We start from the raw sequence: 14,887 nt of genomic DNA on the forward strand, positions 1-14,887 counted from the left end.
ACCTGAAATTTCTAAAGCCATCTTTTATGAATTTTACCTTACACAGTCAATCAGGCATTTGTAATATATTCCCATAATGCTAGAATGATGGATAAAATGATATTTTCTATGCCAGAATGTTGAATAAAATCTATTCTTGAATCCCAAAATATACGCTCCAATGTGAGTTTCATAACACTAAGTTAAAAAGTGAAGAAAACCCATGCTACATATGTGGTAAACACTTCTAAATCTGTGCAACTCTTATCCAAAATAAAGTATCTTTTTCTTTACATGGCATCGAAGTTCTTTATATACAATTCAATATTCTCTCTCTCTTCCTCTCTGTCTCTCTGTCTCTCTATCTCTGTATCTCTCTCCCTCTCTTTCTCTCTCACACACTCACAAGCATGTGCACATGTGCAAATAATTCCAGTTTCTCCTATCAAGTCATCAAATTGAAAAGCAGACATTTATATAATATGTATACCAAATTAGTCAAATTGTATTATAAAAAATGCCTCTGAAACTATTTTCATTAAGCTGTCTGCTAAAATCTATTTTAATGTAATTCTTATTGTTTGTATAAAATCTAAAACACACACACACACACACACACACACACAACTAAAACATTTAGTTCTGCTTGGATTATTCTCTACACAGCAGTTAGTCTCCATCCTACCACACGCTGGTGTGCAACTGATTAAAGTTAATCAATTTAACTCCAATTTATCCTCCTACAAATATACTTTTTGTGTAGTTTATGTTATTCTTTCTAGAACACCGTGTTGACCATGCAGATAATCTGCTAGGTAACAATCCATGAACATTCCATTCCATTTATATTAAAAAAAAATAACCAACCAATCAACCAATCAAACCAACAAGCAAAAACATAAAATCTCCCTACCTCTGGTCCCCATTTCCATAGAAACTAAAGTATTTATATTTACATGACAATGTCTTTCTTGCATCTCTGCCACATCCATATTCTTTCTTCCCCATAAACAGTCTTTCCCACCATTTCTAAAATCTTTGAAGTCTTCCAATCTCTAAGGTTTCATGTAAAAATATCCTTCTGTGGAGACTTCATTGTTCTCTTTAGACCATTATTCCTTGTTTCTCTTTCTTGCTTAGAACTGGAGAGCTAATTCAGTGCATCCCATTTGATCTATAGCTTCACTGTCTGAGTTTATGTTTGCTCATTGCACCCTGAAGGTGACCTATTCATCCTTTCCTGAACTAGTCCCTAATATTTCCCCAGGTCCCTATTCTCTCTTTATTAAATGTCACCAATGTCACTGCACCCAGGAAAGAGCATTGTTGATGAGTTCTTTCACATCCAATACACTGAGGTTACTCGGTCCCCAGATGCTTCCAACAAGTCCCTCCTCATTAGTGCCTAACCATTGCTCATAACATTCAGGTTTCTGCTTTAATGTCACTTCTTCCAAACTTACTGAAAGGCAGGAAGTTATGCCCCAATCCAGGATTTTCTTGAAAACAACTGAGAGTTTGCAAGGACAAGTGGAATAAGTAGTTTGGGAGGAACAATGGAAATCAGGGAGGTCATCTACAACCTTGAAGTCCTATGTCATGTAGCTTCTGAAGGAGAAGATAGCCACCCTTTGATAGGTGACATGAATTGCTGTGTCTACAGGAGACAACTGGGGAGGGAGGTGATGGGAACATGAGGAAATAATTTTTGTTCAGTGAGAAGGAAGCACTGGACAGACAAGCATTCCTCAAGGAACAGCAGCAGAATACTGGTGTCACAGGGAGAAGGGAGATGGTCTGTTTCAGATTGATTAAAAGTGAGATGAAGCATTTGTTAAAGGAAAAAAATACTACCGTTATTAAGCCTTCCTCATTTTACCCTCCCTCTTAGCATATTTTCTTCCTATTGTTCAGTGCCTGAGAGCCCACTGTCTATTAAAAGAGCGGTGTATGGCCTCTTACATTAGATAAAAGTTCCAGGAAAGGCCACAAGGCCAACCTTACTTGCTGCAACATTAAGAGTCTCTTAGGTGTTTGTGGAGTCCATGAATGAATCTACTTATGAAACAGACAGCCTACTAAGAGAAGTACATTAAAATATGGATTTGTTTTAGCTAAGTAATTATGTTTATTTTCGATAGTTTCATAAGTCAACTAAATGATCATGAAATAAATTAAATATGAAAGTAAACCTAACAAAAACACTTACTTGTCTTGTACATAGTTATTAAATTTTTGTCATTTATTTATTTTGGTAGAGACAGAGTGCACAGCAGGGAGAGAGGGGCAGAGAGGGAGGGAGAGAGAGAATAAGAACTGGGCCCTATGTTGATGCACAGACCTGGGGCTCAATCTCATGACCCATGAGATCATGACCTGAGCCAAAATCAAGTGTTGGATGCTTAACCAACTGAACCACCCAGATGCCTCTGCCTTATACATAGTTATTATGACAGTTATACATTAATGATAATTTTTTAATGACAGACACTATTTTAAGTATCTAGCCTTTTTTAGCATCTTACCCTTCTTATTTATCATTGAAGATCTGTATGGTTCCCACAGAGGGTAGACAACATGCCCAAGTTTTCTGGCTTAACCAAGTGTCCAAGTCCTGAAGTTCTGGTGTCAGAACTCACATTCTAGTATACACCATTCCCCACAAATTTTTACCTATTTAACCCAACACAGGGGCTTCCTTTGGTAACATCTCTCTCTTTAGGAAGGGAAAGGTTAGTTAAGTCACATGGGTTTCTGTGTTGTGTGTGTACTAGGGGATGTTCACCCTACTTTCACAACTACCCTTTCCTAACTGCAACCTGTTGAATATCAGATAACTGAATTCATATCTGTGTGAAGCTGAACAATGAATTTTACACCAATATGCTTGACTCCTTTTTTTTTTTAAAGCTGAAGGATTTTTTAACGTTTTATTTTATTTTATTTTTATTTTTGAGAAGAGAGAGACAGAGCATGAATGGGGGAGGGGCAAAGAGAGGGAGACACAGAATCCGAAACAGGCTCCAGGCTCTGAGCTGTCAGCACATAGCCTGATGCAGGGCTCGAACTCATGGACCGTGAGATCATGACCTGAGCCAAAGTCGGCTGCTTAACTGACTGAGCCACCCAGGCGCCCCATTGACTCCCTTTTTCAAAAATGAGAACACTGAATGTATCTCATCACATTATGGTAATCATTAAAATGATAACATGAAAGTGAAATGTTAAGTGAAATGCACAAAGTAATTAATGAAGCAATGACATTTTATGTTTTTTTATTGTTGCTATTTATAGTTATTTTATCATGTTATACCATTTTACTCTATATAAATAAATTTAACTAATTCACTTTATGTATCATGTATATAAATAAAAATTTAACTAATTCACTTTATGTATCATAAAATAACTATATAAATAAAAATATTTAATAAAATCACCATGGTATCAAAGTACGGCTATGTTGAGAAGGGAAAACAAGGCTTAAAATACAAACCTTTTAATTGCATTAAAAATGCTAAAGCAGTTGGGGTGCCTGGGTTGCTCATTTGGTTAAGCATCCAACTTCGTCTTGGGTAATGATCTCGTGGTTTGTGGGTTGGGGCCCTGCGTCGGGCTCTGTGCTGACAGCTCAGAGCCTTGAGCCTGCTTCTGATTCTGTGTCTTCCTCTCTCTCTGCTCCTCCCTTGTTCACGCTCTCTCTCTCTCTCTGTCTCTCAAAAATAAAAATAAATATGAAAAAAATTTTAAAAATGCTAAAGTGGGACACCTGAGTGATTTGGTCTGTTAAGCATCTGACTCTTGATTTTGGTTCAGGTCGTGGTCTCACGTGAGTTCAAGCTCCACAAAGAGCTCTAAACTCCTTTCTCTTTTCTCCTCCTCCTACTCTTGTTCTATCTTTCTCAAAATAAGTAAACATTAAAAATAACAAATGCTGAAGTATGGCATTCAGGTTTGAGACAAGTTCTTCGATTAGTCCTTATTCTGAAGTCTGTAGGTGCCATTTCCAAAATACTACAGGAACATGAAGAACTGTATCTTTCCATGCTCCCTGATGTTATCTTCTCTGATTATTTCTCTTTTACTTTTATGTGAAATAAAAAATACACTTCAGACTAAAATGCCATGAAAAAATTATAAGGACAGGATTAAGTAAAATGGCAAGGGTAAAAATATACAAATTTAACTTCTAAATGTGTTATTTTAAACTATTGTATTTTCTTGCTAATAATTTGGAGAACACACAAATACAAATTTGTAAATGTAGAGATATATTAATATCTATATGTTCATATTTTCCCTTGGAAAAACCAACAACTTCCTTAAAGAATATTGGCTGAATATTATTGATAGCGTATAAGTATTTACCAGTAAAAGATAATAAATATATACTGAATGAGCACCAGAACTATAATTTCTTAACTTATTGTTTATCCTCTTTCTTTAGGAAAAAAATACTAGAGAAAAATATATCAGATTTTCAAAATATGATTTCACCAATGGAATTGAAATATTATGTTTTGATGCATAATTAAAACAAATAAACACTTAAAATTATAATCCTAGCCCAATGGACATGGTGTAAGAGATGGGTATAAATACCCATTTTTATGAAAATAGTTAATCTTTGAAGATCAAATAAAAGCAAATTTGCCAAAAAACATAACAACAAAATATACAATTGTAGTATTATTTCAACAATTCCAAACATTTTACAAATGTCATGTACTATTTACTAGCAAACTGTGAAATGTTTTTGCTTTGCAAGTATTTGTATTTTTTTTTTCAAAAGTAAATATTGAAAGTTCACCAAGAAAGATACACATATGGACAATAAGGTAATGCAAAAGTCCTCAGAATCATTAAACTTTAGGGAAATGCAAACTAAAACCAAAATGAGTTTTTATATCCATACTAGGATAGCTAAAATGAATGAGGTTGACATTATCTACAATTGCTCCCAATGTGGCCAACAGTACTTGGGTAATTTGGTGGCAGGAGTGTAAAATTGAACAACTGTTTTGTTACACTTTTTACTAAAACATTAGTCCTCATCTACCAAATGAAATAAAAACATGATTACAAGGAGGTTAAAGTGGTTTTAGCCTTAACAGTTCCAGGCTGAAAATGGCCCTCATATTTATCAATAAAATAGTGAGTAAACAAAGAGTATGATATTCAGAGAAGGTAATATATTTTAGGAACAAAAAAAGAAAATTGTTGAGAAATGTAAAATTGTGGCAGAATCTTTAAAAACAGTAACTTGAGAAAAGAACACAAAATATAAATAATACTGAATTCATTTTTAATTGAAGCAAAATTCTAGAATAGGCCAAACTACAAGATACAGATGCAAATGTAACAGGTAATTGTATCTTGGTTGAGTTGTTTTACTCAAAAATGCCATGAAAAATACTTCTGGTCTGGTGAAAATTATCTTTGGATAGTGGGATAAGTTACAAGCCCAAATTATTGAAGCTGGTTGAAAGGTAACCTTCAAATGTGGGCATTCTAGTGTTTTGTAAGTTATACCACAATTAAAAGGAAATTAACAGCTAACATTTAAAATGTTTTGACTACTTAAGTTTATTCTTTGAACAAATATTTATTGCATGATGTAGTACAAAAATATTTTAATGATTTGTGATTAACAGATTTTTAACAATCCAAAATTTGATGTGTTAATGACAGCTTACTAAAAGGTCCAAAGCATGATGTGGTGTCAAAATGGATTATACACACACACACACAAAGACCCATCATATGTTACCTACAAGAGACATATTTTATACCTAAAGACACCTGCAGGTTGAAACTCAGGGTTAGAGAAATATGTACTATGTAAATGGACATGAAAGAAGAAAGAAAGAAAGAAAGAAAGAAAGAAAGAAAGAAAGAAACACTGGAGTAGCAGTACGTCTATCAGACAAACTAATTTTATTTTTTTAGATAAATTAGAATTAAAATAAGACTATAACAAGAGTTTAAGAAGGACACTATGTCATAATAAAGGGAGCTATCCATAGGGAAGATCTTATAATTGTAAATATTTATGCTCCAAACTTGGAGAAACCCAAATATATAAAACAATTAATAACAAACATAAAGAATCTCATTCATAATAATGCAATAATAGTATGGGACTTTAACACCTGACTAACATTAACATACAGATCATTTAACCAGAAAATCAACAATGAAACAATGACTTTGAAAGCAAACTGCACCAGATGGATTTACAGATATATTCAGAACATTTTAACCCAAGGAAGCAGAATACACATTCTTTTCATGTATGCATTGGACATTCTCCAGAATAGGTCACATATTAAGTGACATACTAGGCCTCAACTGGTACAAAAAGATTGAGATCATACCATGAATATTTTCTGACCACCATGCTATGAAAATTGAATTCAACCACATGAAAAAAAAAATGAAAATGCCACATGTACAGGGAAGTTAAACAAAGTGCTACTAAAGAATAAATGGGCCAGCCATAAAATTAAAGAAGAAATAAAAAAAAATACATGGACAATATAAAAATGAAAACAAGATAGTCCATACCTTTCAGATCCAGCAAAAGCAGTCATAAGAGAGAAGTATACAGCAATATAGGCTTACCTCAAGAAGAAAAAAATAAAATAAAATAAAAAATAAACAACCTAACCTTGCATTTAAAGGAGCTAGCAATAGAACAGCAAATGAAGCCTAAAACCAGCAAAAGAAGGGGAATAATAAAGATTAGAGCAGAAACAAATAATACAGAAATTACAAAAGTGGTAGAACAGATGAATGAAACCATGTGCTGGTACTATGAAAAAATTAATAAAATTTATAACCCCGTAACCAGACATATAATCAAGAAAATAGAAAGGACATAAATTAATAAGATCACAACTGATGGAGGAAAAAAAAAAAACAACCAACACCACAGAAATTCAATCATTAGAGAATATTATGAAAAGTTATATGCCAACAAATAAGAAAATCTAGAAGAAATGAAAAAAAATTCCTAGAAACATATAACTGCCAAAAGAGAAAAAATAAGAAATATAAAACTTGAACAGACCCATAACCAGAAAGGAAATTGAATCAGTAATAAAAAGTCTCCCAAAAAACAAAAGTCCAGGGCCAGATGGCTTCCCAGGGAAATTCTACAAAACACTGAAAGAAAATTTACAACGAACATTTCTCAAAATATTCCAAAAATATAAATGGAAAGAAAATTTCCAAATTTATCCTATGATGCCAGCATTATCCTGATACTAAAACTCAAGATTCCACCAAAACAAAACTACAGGCCAATACCCCTGATGAACTAGATGCAAAAATTCTCAACAAAATACTAGCAACTCTAACCCAATAGTACATTAAAAGAATCATTCAACATGATCAAGATGGATTTATTCCTGGTCTGCAAAGGAGATTAAATATTCAGAAATCAAACGATGTGACACACCATATTATAAAAGAAAGGATAGGATTCATATTATTCAATAGATTTAAAAAAAAATTAAGAAAGTACAAAATCCATTCATTATACAAAGTATAAACAAAGTAGGGATAGAGGAAACATAACTCAATATAATAAAAGTCATATAGCAAAATCCCACAGCTAATATCATCTTTAATAGGGAAAAACTGAAAGCTTTTCTTCTACAGTCAGGGATAAGTCAGGGACATCCACTATCACCACTAATATTTAACATAGTACTGGAAGTTCTAGCCTCAGTAATCAGACAACAACAACAATAAAAGGCATCCAAATCAACAAGGAAGAAGTCAATGCTTTGAAGATGACATGATACTCTAGAAAACCCAGAAGACCCCAAGAGAAATTTCTAGAACTGATACACAAATTCTAGAAAGTCACAGGATACAAAATCAGCATGCAGAAATCTGTTGCATTTCCACACAATAATAATGAATCAGCAAAAGACAAATAAAAAAACCAGTCCCATTTAACTTCACCAAACCATAAGATACCTAGGACTAAACTTAAACAAATAGGCAAAGTTGTATTATGAAAGCTATAAAACACTGATGAAAAACACTGAAGATAACACAAAGAAATGGAAAAATAGTCCATGTGTTGGAAAAGCAAATATTGTTCAAATGTCTATAATATCCAAAGCGATCTACACATTTAATGCAATCCCTGTCAAAATACCAATAGCTTTGTTCACAGAGCTACAACAAACCATCCCAAAATTTATATAGAATCACAAGAGATCTCAAATAGCCAAAGCAATCTTGAAAAAGAAAAGCAAACTGGAGGCATCACAAATCTGGACCTTAAGTTATATTACAAATATGTAGTCATCAATAGATAGATTAATGGATCAATCATCTATGGAACAGAGTAGAAAACCCAGAAATGGACCCACCACTGTATGGTCCACTAATCTTTGACAAAGCAGGAAAGAATATCCAATGGGAAAAAGAATATCTCTTCAACAAATGGTGTTGGGAAAACTGGACATTAACATGTGGAAGAATGAAATTGGACAACTTTCTTACACCATACACAAACATAAATTCATAATGGGTGGAAGGCCTAAATGTGAGACAGGAAACCATCAAGGTTCTGGAGGAAAACACAGACAGTAACCTCTTTAACATTAGCCATAACAACTTCTTCCTATAAATGTCTCCTGAGGCAAAGGAATCAAAATCAACAATGAACTATTGGGGTTTTATCAAAATAAAAATCTTCTGCACAGTAAATGTAATAATCAACAAAACTAAAGGTAACCTAGAGAATGTGAGAAGATATTTGCAAATGACATGTCTGAAGGGTTACTATCAAAATTTATTAAGAATATATAGAACTCAACACTGAGAAAACAAATATTCCAGCTAAAAACTAGGTAGAAGACATGAATAGATATTTTTCCCAAGAAGGCATACAGATGACCAACAGACACATGAAAAGATGCTTGACATGACTAATCATCAAGAAAATACAGATCAAAACCACAATGAGATTTAGCCTCACACCAAGTAGAATGGCTAAAACTAACAACTCAAGAAACAACAGATGTTGGTGAGGATGTGGAGAAAGGGGAATCCTCTTACTTTGTTGGTGTGAATGCAAATTGGGCAGCTGCTTTGGAAAAAGAAGGAAATTCCTTAAAAAGGTAAAAATAAGACTACTCTATGACCTAGAAATTGCACTACTAGGTATTTACCCAAAGTATAAAAAAATACAGATTTTGAGAAATACATGAACCCCAATGTTTATAGCTGCATTATCAACAATAGTCAAATTATAGAAGCATCCCAAATGTCCATTAGCTGATTAATGGATAAGAAGTGGTATTGGTATAGATAGATAGATATATAGATAGATATAGATATAGGTATAGATATAGATAGATATGATTTAAATAGATATACATAGATGATATAGATAGATATAGATATAGATAGATATACAATGGAATATTACTTAGTGATAAGAATGGAATCTTGCTGTATACAGGGGTGTATAATGGAGCTACCGTGAATTTGATAAGTGAAGTAAGTCAGTCAGAGAAAGAGAAATACCACATGATTTCACCTACGTAGAGTTTAATAAAAAAGAAAAGATGAACTTTAAGAAAGAAAAGGCATACTAGAAAGCAGACTCTTAATTATACAGAACAAACTAAGTGTTACTAGAGGGGAGGTGGGCAGGGGATGGGTTAAATAAGTGGTGGACTTTGGGGCGCCTGGGTGGCTCAGTCGGTTGAGCGTCCGACTTCAGCTCAGGTCACGATCTCGCGGTCCATGAGTTCGAGCCCCGCGTCGGGCTCTGGGCTGATGGCTCAGAGCCTGGGGCCTGCTTCGGATTCAGTGTCTCCCTCTCTCTCTGCCCCTCCCCTGTTCATGCTCTGTCTCAAAAATAAATAAACGTTAAAAAAAATTAAAAAAAAGAAAGTGGTGGACATAAAGGAAGACACTTGTTATAATGTGCATTGGGTGTTTTTGTAAGTGATGAATCACTAGATTCTACACCTGTAACTAATACTACACTGTATCTAACTAACTGGAATTTAAATAAGAACATGAAAACAGCAAACTTTTAAGATTTTAAAAATAATTATACATGAAAAAAGAAAAAAAATCCAAAATACAGAGTTGTGTCTATATTTCAAATAAGACAGTAACAATTATAGATATAATAAATATACCTTTTATCTAGGAACTCTCACAGAATTCATTTGTGTAACATTGAAATTTGGAGCAGATCAATGTAATGTTAGTAAGGATTTAAATAGCACACGGACCCATATACTTTCTTAGAGCTCCCTTGACTTCACCATTCCTTAGACTATAGATGAGGGGGTTCAGTACAGGGATGAAGATAGTATAGAACACTGACACTACTTTATCATGGTTAGCTGACCTGATGGTTAGGATTTAGGTTGCATATAGGTAATAATGGCAGCTCCCTAAAATAGTCCCACCACAGAGAGATGTGAGGAGCAGGTGGTAAAAGCCTTTTGGCCGGCTTCTCCAGAACGCATCTGGAGAACTGCAGCAAGGATGAGACTATAGGAAATCAGAATGAGAGAAAATGGGACCAGGAGCATTAACACACAACATACGTACATTATATACTCAAAGACAAACGTGTCATCACAAGCCAAATTCACCAGACTAGGGGCCTCACAGAAGAAATGATTGATTTCAGGTGCATAACAAAATGAAAAACTCAGGGTAGTAGCAGCCTGCATGAGCCCATCAGCTGCCCCCAGGAACCAAGACCCCACAGTCTTCTCAGGTATATTTGCCAGTTAATGAGGATGGGGTATCACAGTGGGTGGCAAACAGCCACATACAGGTCATAGGCTGCTAAGAGGAAGCACTCGCCCCCTCCCAAAGTGAGAAAGAAGATCTGCAACCCACAGCCAGCAGGGGAGATGAGCTTCTTTCCGGTAAAGTAGTCAGCAGCCTTTTTGGGCAAGATGGTAGAGACCAGCATCATGTCCATGAGGGAAAGTTGGCTCAGTAGGAAGTACATGGTGTGTGGAGCTGGGAATCCTGGTGAATCAAGAGGATCATGAGGGAATTGCCCATTAGGGAGGAGAAGGCAGTTTTCAGATCCATCACAAACAGAAATAGATTGGCTTCTCTGTGGTTAAATAGTCCTAGGAGAATGAAATCTGAGGTGGTTCCCGTTTTTCATGATTTCAAACAGAAGTGACACTGGAAATGAGGAAATAGATGGCAGTTTTCATCATTTACAGTGCTCTATTTCAATTACATTTCTTTTTTCATAAAAAGAACATGTGAAGATGTTTAAACCTATTCCAAATATTCACCTGTGATTGCAAAGTCTTTTTGACTTGGGCATGAAATTAATTTCACCTATTTTTCATTTTCATTATAAACACTTCTCATGGTTAGTTTGCTTAATTGGTACAATAAACATATTTCTTGATATATTGAAAGTATTTTTAAGCATGTCTTTGTGCTATTGATATTAATATAATGGAGAAGTCAGATATTCAGTTTGTCATTTATATTTTTGTTTGCTTTTATCATGTATGGTCAGTATTCTTAGAAGCTGAATTAAATTAATGTGCTCAGCAATATAAAAGCTAGGTAATTGTTAATGAGAGCTATGCATACCTAACTTACCACAATTTATTTCAATCTACCAAATCTTGTAATTTTTCCTGACACGGAATGTTCTGGGAAGGCATTTTTACTTTCCAAAGCAGAGAATCTATATTCTTAGTTGTAGAAACTGGAAGGAATTCGTCTGTAGATAGAAACATAACTTAATTTGGAATTGTTAGCATATTTAGTTTGATTTTATCAAGTTATACACTGAACACAATAATTACCTTCTTAGAATATTTTTCCCTGGTACAAGACTGTAATACTGAATGCAATATTTCATTAACTGTAGAAAGGGATTTTGTATAATGATACTCTTTCCCCTTATCCTCAAAGTCTGAGACACAATCTTGTTTCGGTAAACAAGAGAAAATAAAATTTATTAGTATCCAATACAGAGATAAATTCATTTCTTCTTCAGTACCACCTGAATCTAAATCTCTAAAGTCATTTTCATTTCTGATCTGCTAGTACTGAAATTGTTCTAGCGCTATTGCTGAATTAGCAGGACCATATTTGAAGAGATGAAGATGCTAATTCAATCCCACAGATGTGGTCTAATTCAATGGTGGCTTGACAGGAGACTGCCTTTTCCACAGTCATTCAATTTGCCCACAATTTAAATATGCCTCCAAATAATGGAATGTCAGTCAAGACAGAGAAAGACAGTGCAAAAATCTCACTCAGTCTCTAACTCTATTGCTTAAGCATCATCATTGTCTGACAGTATTCTACATTAGGATTTTGGTTGATTGTTTCAAAGTTAAACATTTTGGAAACAAACATCCTCTTCACTGCATTTCCAAAATTTTGTCATCTCCTTCATATATGTAACACTTTCACTCTGTACACCTAGTAACTGTGTAACTCCTTAATTATGGATGTTTCTACTGCTTTCCTGCAGGACCTCAAAACCCTCCTCATTTCTTTGACTTGAAGCCTTCTTATTTTGATTATTCTAAACTCTCTAATTCATGAAGAATAATAAAACATGCTTAAAAGTCAATCTATAATTAAATTTTTTAATGTTTATTTTCATTTTTGAGAGAGAGAGACGCAGTGTGAGTGGGGGAGGAGCAGAAAGAGAGGGAGACACAGAATCTGAAGCAGGCTGCAGGCTCTGGGCTGTCAGCACAGATCCTGATGCGGGGCTCAAACCCACAGACTGTGAGATCATGACCTGAGCCGAAGTCAGATACTTAACTGACTGAGCCACCCAGGTGTCCTCAGTCTGTAATTTAATAACTGCACAGTTTTGAGTAAGTTTCTTAAAATAACTTTTGTTATCATCTTACCCATTTTTATATATACTGTTACTCCAGTGACATTATGTATATTCACATTATTCTGCAACCATCACCTATATCTATCCCCAGGACTCTTCATAATCTATAACTGGAACCCAGTACCATTAAACAATGATTTCTTGATTCTCCCTGCCCCTGGGAACTGGCAACCACTATTCTTCTATTCTGGCTCTATAAATTTGACTACAATAGGATTTTTAGATTAGTGGGATTATACAGTGGTTGTCTTTTTGTGATTGACTTGTTCCACTTAACATCAGGTCCTCAAAATTCATCCATACTGTGACACGTGTCAGAATTTCCTTCCTTTCTAAAGTGAATAGTATTCCTTTTGTATGCATATACAACATTTTCTATTTTAAGTAATTCTATCTATGGACATTTGGGCTGCTACCATTCACTTTGATTGTATATTTAAGGGTAAAGTTAGTGGAATTTTTTATTTTTAAAAAATTTTTATAATGTAAATAGATATAGTAAAATAATACAGCTATTTGAACTATTTTTTTCTTCCCTTTACATACATGCAAGAAAGCTGTATATGTGATTAGAGATTCATCATGACTAAATTTATTATTATGCTTAGCAAATACTTTTTCTTGTAAAGTTTATAATTTTGGTTTTTTTTATATTTGGAATTATTAGTGCTTAAGTTTTGAATGAAGATAGGCTATGTATCTATGAATTATTTTAAGGTGAAATATATATAAAAACAATCCATTATCATGAATTTAATTGTTTATTCAACATGCTATTTTGTTTATAGTATTTACTAGTAAGATCAACTAGTAGGAAATTATATTTTTCCAAGAAATAATAATGTTAAATTATTTATGGTATTAAAATTCTTAACTGTATTTTCATTTTATTCAAGAGGCACAATGTTTCACCAATGTTAGTAAACCCACACAAAGAGAATTCTAAGGGATAATTCTTAACTAATGACTATTCATACAAAGTGGTTGAAAATCCAAATGAGAAATTAACTTACCCTGCAAATAAAGTATCTAAAATGGCATTAAGTGGAAGAATAAAAGCTCAACACTCTCTAGTTTAAAACTGAAAAATTTAGTACTCTGAACAAATATTTTTCCTTTATTCTCTCTGGTTTAAAACAGATACCATTTCTTATGTTTTCAGTTTTTCACTTAGAATGGTGTTGAAATTGGGATATCTTTAAATTATAAAACAATGTGTTTTTCATACTCCTCTTTTTTTCTCATAGTGTAATCACAGAAAACTTATAACATGTTGATATTTTTCCTTCTGTAGTTTTCTGAGACCTGTTACCCCATCTTAACATAAAAAAAAATGTAATTTTTTTTCCCTCAGAATACTGGGATGATTAATCAATCTGTTCTGTTAAAAATAAAATAATAGCTGCTAAATCGCATATTTGAGTAAACTGACAAATTACTGCAAGAGTTTTAATGTGGTGATTGTGCCAGCTAGCATACCTTTCAGTTTTTTATATTGTGGGATAGAAAATTTTATTTGTAAAACTACATAAACAAAGTAATGTAACTTTGGATTTTCTGGAGTCCAGAACTAGTAAACAAACCACTAAATATTAGAAATTTCTGTGACCTACTACATAGATGAAAATGATGACCTCAACAAGCTGGCTCTGTAGCCCCTCCAAGCAGGATCATCCTAATGCATCTCTCTGGGAGGAGGAAGGGTGTTATAGTCTGACAGCATCAAACTCACTCATATCAGTGTCTAGACTTCCCTATTAAGGGGTGTGACCTAATTGATATCTTATGTTAAAAATACTATCTTATTAGTATAGCAGACCTTCGTAAGTCTGAATCTTTGGATGACAGAAATGTGTAATTTTCAAAGATTTTAAAGATTCTCAGTCTCTTACATTCTTTCAGAAATCTGTGATTCATTAAATTTAAAATAAGAATCTTCTACAAGTGAAATTAAAATGTAAATAAATTTCCTTGAAAAAGAATGATTTAAAAATACATTAAGAAATGAAG

At 33.8% G+C, this 14,887-nt stretch overlaps 1 pseudogene; it reads right to left on the bottom strand.

Annotated features, from left to right (window-relative positions):
• Positions 1-10,236: 10,236 nt before the first annotated feature.
• LOC102956893 lies at positions 10,237-11,076 on the bottom strand (annotated as a pseudogene).
• Between the last annotated feature and the right edge of the window lie 3,811 nt (positions 11,077-14,887).

This window comes from Panthera tigris, chromosome A1, assembly GCF_018350195.1.
Source record: "Panthera tigris isolate Pti1 chromosome A1, P.tigris_Pti1_mat1.1, whole genome shotgun sequence".
Classification (NCBI taxonomy): Eukaryota; Metazoa; Chordata; class Mammalia; order Carnivora; family Felidae; genus Panthera; species Panthera tigris.